The sequence below is a fragment of the Boleophthalmus pectinirostris genome, unplaced genomic scaffold, assembly GCF_026225935.1.
Source record: "Boleophthalmus pectinirostris isolate CB_2022bp ecotype Guang Dong unplaced genomic scaffold, ASM2622593v1 HiC_scaffold_13, whole genome shotgun sequence".
NCBI lineage: Eukaryota > Metazoa > Chordata > Actinopteri > Gobiiformes > Gobiidae > Boleophthalmus > Boleophthalmus pectinirostris.
This window is the reverse complement of record NW_026571036.1, coordinates 524097-531596: the sequence shown is the minus strand read 5'-3', so window position 1 is coordinate 531596 and position 7500 is coordinate 524097. Positions and strand designations below refer to the sequence as shown.

At 44.1% G+C, this 7500-nt stretch overlaps 1 protein-coding gene across 1 annotated transcript in view; it reads right to left on the bottom strand.

Moving 5' to 3' along the window:
* The window catches only part of LOC129407724 (polypeptide N-acetylgalactosaminyltransferase 14-like), a 111168-nt gene that overhangs the window by 28043 nt on the left and 75625 nt on the right, over positions 1–7500 (bottom strand). The gene's annotated exons all lie outside the window — the stretch shown is intronic.

Here is a 7500-nt window from a genome sequence, read left to right as displayed (position 1 = left end):
CAAACTGATCACGGAGACGCTGAGTCGACTGAACATCGTCCTGACCCTGAACACGTCTGCACAGTCCTGCTCCTGCTCACAAATCCTGCAAGATGAGGAGGTTCTCTGTCTGAAGCTCTGACACAGACAAGTGTAAAGTGTCAAATGTGAGAGATTAAACCACGTCCACAAGTTGAGTCTGTTTCAAATGTTTTTATTTCCTGTGTTGCTCGTCCAGGACTGAACATGAGCACCAGGTTTATTTACTCTTCACAACCCGGGAGAACAGCAAAGAAAACAAGAAATAAAACATCAAAATCAACTCTGCACCTGTCAATATCAAACTTAAATTAAACAAAAATAAAGCACACAAACCTCGTGGGCGAACAAAACAACAATACAACAAATAAACAAGTGTTTACATTGATATTCCAATAAAACTGTATCTGATTTATTCTCATTTTACTGGAGATATTCACATGTCCAGTAAAATGCACAGTTAATTATGTTCTATTATACTTTGTTCCACATTGTGATTGACACTAGATGGCGCAAAGTAAAATATATGGTCAGGTGAGTCAGGTGAGACAGGTGAGGTCAGGTGAGACAGGTGAGGTGAGACAGGTGTGGTCAGGTGAGGCAGGTGAGACAGGTGTGGTCAGGTGAGACAGGTGAGTCAGGTGAGTGAGCAGGTGAGGTGTGAGGTGTGAGGTGAGGCAGGTGAGACAGGTCCACAAACCCTCGTCTACATCGTGGAGTTCAGTTCAGTTCAGTTCAGTTTAGTTCAGTTTAGTTCAGTTCAGTTCAGTTCAGTTCAGTTCAGTTTAGTTCAGTTCAGTTCAGTTTAGTTCAGTTCAGTTCAGTTCAGTTCAGTTCAGTTCAGTTCAGTTCAGTTCAGTTCCAGGTTCCAGATCCTGATTTGTCATTTTACATTTTTATTTTTATTTTTTCTTTTCTTTTTGTGCGTAAACAAAATAATTGATTAAAACTCAGTGTTTTTATTCATGAACGTGTTTTTGTGTTTGTAAAGAAAAGAAACATCAACCCCCGTCTGGAATTTCAGTCGATCTCGTGTTGGTCACCGTCCCAAAAAAACAACATGTCACAAGTCTTTTCTCTTTCTTTTCTCTTTCTTTTCTCTTTCTTTTCTCTTTCTTTTCTTTCTTTTCTCTTTCTTTTCTCTTTCTTTTCTCTTTCTTTTCTCTTTCTTTTCTCTTTCTTTTCTTTCTTTTCTCTTTCTTTGTGTTTTTTTGTCAGTTTGTGACACTTGGACGAGTCTCTGAAACTACAAATGTGTTTTTAACATCGACACACAAACTCTAAACTCTAAACTCTAAACTCTAAACTCTCTCTCTGTCCATCTCTTCTTCTCTTTCCTCTCACTCCGTTCTCTCTCTCTCTTTCTCCACGCCTTTACTCCTTCTATCTTTTCTCTTCTTCCTCACAGTTGGAGCAGAGGAGAGATGAACGTTTTCCTCTCTCCTCCTCCTCCTCATCTCTCTCTTCTCCTTCCTTCCTCCCTCCATCCTTCCTCCCTCTCTCTCTATCCTTTCATCTCTCCCTCCTCTTCCTCCCTCCTCTCTCTCCTTTCATCTCTCCTCCTTTCTCCCTCCCTCCTCTTCTTCCCTCTCTTCTTCCCGGTGGTTGGAGCAGAGGAGAGGACGACATATTGGAAATGTCAGGTAAAAGACGCTTATGCAAATGAGACGCAGAAGAAACACACACACACACATGAACACACACACACACACACATGAACACACACACACACACAACACACACACACACATGAACACACACACACACACATGAACACACACACACACACACACACACACACACACACACACACTGAACACACACACACACACACACATGAACACACACACACACACACACACACACACACACACACACACACACACACACACACACACACACACACACACACACACACATGAACACACACACACACACACACACATGAACACACACACACACACACACACACACACACACACACATGAACACACACACACACACACACAATGAACACACACACACACACACACACACACACACATGAACACACACACACACACACACACACACACACACACACACATGAACACACACACACACATGAACACACACACACACACACACACACACATGAACACACACACACACACACACATGAACACACACACACACACACACACACACACACACACACTGAACACACACACACACACACACACACACACACACATGACACACACACACACACACACACACATGAACACACACACACACACACACACACATGAACACACACACACACACACACACACACACACACACACACACACACACACACACACACACACACACACACATGAACACACACACACACATGAACACACACACACACACACACACACACACACAGAACACACACACACACACATGAACACACACACACACACACACACACACATGAACACACACACACACACACACACATGAACACACACACACACACACACACACACACACACACATGAACACACACACACACACACATGAACACACACACACATGAACACACACACACACACACACACACACACACTCGGGGTTTTGTGTGGGAGTATTATCTCTGGGTTTTCACACACGTTTAAATCTCCACGTTTCTTTTTCTTGTTCTGAAAATGTTTAATTCGCCCAAAACAAAAGATTTGCAAAAGCCACAACAAACCAAAAAAAGCCACAATGGAAGTGACTGCGGGACTCTGTTTTAATGCAAACGCCACAACACATCAAAAAGCCACAACACAAACGCAAAAGCCACAACACATTAAAAAGCCACAACACAACAAAAAGCCACAACACATTAAAAAGCCACAACACAAACGCAAAAGCCACAACACATTAAAAAGCCACAACACAACAAAAGCCACAACACATTAAAAAGCACAACACAACGCAAAAGCCACAACACATTAAAAGCCACAACACACGCACACAACACATTAACACAAGCAAAAGCACAACACATTAAAAGCCACAACACACAAAAAGCCACACACACATTAAAAAGCACCACACATCACAAAAAAAATAGCCACAACACATCAAAAAGCACAACATTTAAAAAGCCACAACACAAACGCAAAGCCAAACACATCAAAAAAGCCACAACACAAACGCAAAAGCCACAACACATTAAAAAGCCACAACACAAACACAAAAGCCACAACACATTAAAAAGCCACCACACATCAAAAAGCCAACACACATCAAAAAGCCACAACACATAAAAAAGCCGCAACACATTAAAAAGCCACAACACATTAAAAAACCACAACACATTAAAAAGCCACAACACATCAAAAAGCCACAACACATAAAAAAGCCGCAACACATTAAAAAGCCACAACACATTAAAAAACCACAACACATTAAAAAGCCACAACACATCAAAAAGCCGCAACACATTAAAAAGCCACAACACATTAAAAAGCCAACACATGGTCCACAGTCGTGTTCTTCCTTTGTTAAAGATCAGTGGAGTCTGGTCAGTAGAGGGCGCTAGAGCCGCACTCTCTAACATGACCTAGAATTTTAAAAAAAGTGTGCAGGTCGACCTGAAGTCACCTGACTGTTTTTCATAACTGTTTATCTCACACACCTGACCTATTGTGATTGAGCTGCTCTGTCCCGCCAAGTGAGTTTTACAACCAACTGGACTCACGGACCTGACTGGACCTGACTGGACTTGACTGGACTTGACTGGACCTGACTGGACCTGACTGGACTTGACTGGACCTGACTGGACCTGACTGGACTTGACTGGACCTGACTGACTGACTGACTGACTGGACTGACTGGACTGCTGGACCTGACTGACTGACTGGACTGACTGACTGATTGGACTGACTGGACCTGACTGGACTTGACTGGACCTGACTGGACCTGACTGGACTTGACTGGACTTGACTGGACCTGACTGGACCGGGACTTGGAGCAGTTTGATCTCTTCATGTTGGACAGTAAATCAGACAGAAGCAACAGAACAGTGAAGAATCCCCCAAACATCATGACCCCACGAGCCTCCACGGCCTAGAAAAATGCTCCGCAGTGTGAGTACATTTAAACTCGTCTGTCTCCATGGAAACGAGCAGGTGACGGCCCCAGAGCGGCTCCAGGTCAGGTCTGTGGAGAGGCGTCTCCGCTCACAGAAACCAGGATGTTCAGAGGAGTTTGAGTTATAAAAATCATTGTATTAAACTGTACGAAACTGAACCGAATCAAATGACACGTTTAATGCTGCACTGTGAGACATTCCTCTTTCACACTACAACATCTCCATGGAGACAAACAGCTGCTGCATCCTCCACCAGAAAAGTTACACACTGCTCCTTTAATCTGAACGAACTGTGGTTTGTTTACATCACGAACACATCGATTATTATCGACAAAACAGCAGAACAAATCGATAGGAGATCGATATCGGTGGAAAATATCGATATATCCTTTTATTCACACCCTCCTCTCCTCCTCCTCTTCCTCTTCCTCTTCCTCCGCTCTGTTCTGTCCATCCTGCTCCTGAAGAACGACAGAACAGTGAGAAGAAGAGAAAGTGGAGCTGAGGTCGAGAACCTTCAAACATGATCCAAGAAAAGAACGACAGAAAACTGCAGACGGAGAGAGAGAAGAGAAGAGAAGAGAAGAGAGGGGGATGGAGATGAAGGAAAGGAGAGGGAGAGAAAGAAGAGAGGGAAAGAGAGAAAGAGACAAAAGGGGAAGCAAGAGAGAGGGAGAGAGAGAAAGAAAAGAGGACAGAGAGGGAGGGAGGAACGAGGGAGAGAAGAGAAGAGGAGGAGAAAAGGGGGAGCAAGAGGGAGGGAGGAGAGAAGCGGAGGACAGAGGGAGAAGAGAGAATGGAGATGAAGAGAGGAGAGAGAGGGAGAGAAAGAAAGAGAAGAATAGAAGAGAGAGAAGAGGAGGAGAGAGGGGGGAGAGAGAGGGAACATGGGTAGAAAAGGAAAGAGGAAGAAGAGAGAAATGGAGATGAAGAGAGGAGAGAGAGGGAGAGGTGGAGTGGAGAGAGAAAGAAATGGAAGCAAAAGAGAGAAAGAGGAGAGAAGATGGAGAGGAGGTGAGGGAGTGAGGGAGTGAGGGAGGAGGGAGGGAGGAGGGAGAGGGAGAGTGAGGAGGGAGGGAGGGGAGGGAGTGAGGGAGGAGGGAGCGATGGAGGGAGGGAGGGAGGGAGTGAGGGAGGGAGGGAGGGAGAGTTTTTTTTGGGCTGATACAGACTCAGACTCACTCCTGCTGCTGCTGCTGCTGTCAGTGCGAGATAGGGACAAAATAATACTGAAGATTCAGACTTAGAGACGAAGAGAAAGAGAAACGGAAGAGAGAAACGGAGAGAGAGAGAGAGAGAGAGAGAGAGAGAAGGGCACAGAGGGAGAGGAACAAAGAGAGAGAGAAACAGGAAGAAGCAGAGAGGAGGAGGAGGAGGAGGTCAAGGTCAAATTTACACCAAAATTTCCAGGTCAGAGAGACTGAGAGAGAAGGATGAGGGGAAGAGGGATGAAGAGGAAGAAAAGAGAAGGAAAGAGGGAGAGAGAGACGAGGGTAGAGCTTGAAGAGAGAAAGATAGAGGGAGGGAGAGGAAAAGAGGAGAGGAGGAGGTGTAAAAGGATAAATCCCAAACACGTTGGAGCTGCACAGAATCACACAGCAGAGAAAAGGATTATTACGGAACTTTATGAAGAATTCTGCCTCTGGAATGTTCCGCAGTGAAGTCGGGACGATACGGATTCATCTGAGCCGATACCGATACTCGATATTTGTCCCACAACTTCAAAAATCCAAAGAAATTTCCACAAATGTGTCTGAAAACAGATTCTTTTCCTGTAAAGAGGCAAGTTTAGTTCATTTGTCGTCACCTGATTTTTTTTTTCTTAATTTTATGTTTAAATTTGCCTCTTTTAACCCACAATAAAGTGTTATTTATCCTTTTTGTCATTACAAACCTGTTATTTCACAACCTGCTGCTGGAAATAAAAACTGCAGGATCAGAAATATACATTAAAAAAACTTTTTAAAAAAAACTTAAAAAAAACACTTTTTCACACAAACAGGTAGAAAAAACTTTTTGGACATAAAACATGTCCAAAAATGTAAAAGGTCAAAATATCAAGTGTGTAAATAAACTCAAAATCTCTTTATTGCCTCAAAATTAAACAAAAAGGTCAGTGTCCCCATGACTCGACTGGTGCAGGTCGTGGACACCGCTGGAGTCAGGTCCAGGTCTCAGAAACACGTCACTTCTGTGTTTCCATGAGTTTATCACATTTGAATTTGTTTGGATTTTTCATTTATGTGAGAAATTTCTGCACTTAGAGTTTGGACCTTTTCACTTGTTCTGACGCAGACGTTCAGAACATCGACCGTTTTGACTCAACAAACTGGAAAAGTTTGGACCAAACAAAACAGACAGAACGCAGGAGTTTGGACCAAAACAAAGCTCCTTCTGGACACTCGTTTTCCCGACGTCGTCGCAGCGAGAGACGCAGGAGACGCAAATATGACCAGAAACACAGAAAGACAAATTGTCAGAATTTCAAGGGAAAAAAGTCTGGTTCATGTGGTGGTAAAGTTCTGTGTGTTTTTATAAAACATGTTCACACTGTTGGTCTGAACAGTTCAATAAAACTCTGTCCTCTTTTTCTCTTTTTCTCTTTTTCTCTTTTTCTCTTTTTCTCTTTTCTCTCTGTGTAAATGTTTCTGAGCCACTGGACTGAAAGAGTCACATTCACTCACTACACCTCCTCCTCCTCCTCCTCCTCCTCCTCCTCCTCTCTCTTCTTTTACTGCTTCTCTCTCTTCACCCTCTCTCTTTCTCTCTCTCTCCACATTCTCCTCTTTTTCATCACTTTTCCATCTCTCTGTCCTTTCCTCTCTTCTCTCTCTCTCCATATTCTGTCTCTCCGTTGTTCCATCTCCAGGTGCAGTTCACTGAATGAATATTGTGTTATTTGGTCCACTACATCCATCCTCCATCCCTCCATCCCTCCATCCCTCCATCCCTCCTCCATCCATCCATCCCTCCTCCATCCCTCCATCCCCCTCGCTTTCTCTTTCTCTCTCTCTTTCTCATTTGAAAATTACATTATGGTTCAGGGCGTTTGTGTCCTGCTCCTCTCTCCTCCTCTCTCCTCTCTCTCCTCCTCTCGTTCTCTCCTCGTTCTCTCGTTCTCTTCGTTCTCTCTCTCTCTCCTCCTCTCGTTCTCCTCTCGTTCTCTCGTCCTCTCCTCCTCTCGTCTCGTTCTCTCGTTCTCTCGTTCTCTCGTTCTCTCGTTCTCTCCTCTCTCTCGTTCTCTCGTTCTCTCGTTCTCTCTCTTCATATTCAGACACAGATTTTCTGCTTGACTCGACTCGACTCGTGGGACCTGAGACAAGACTTAAACCCGCAGGACTGGACTTTCTCTGTGACCGAATCCAAACTCA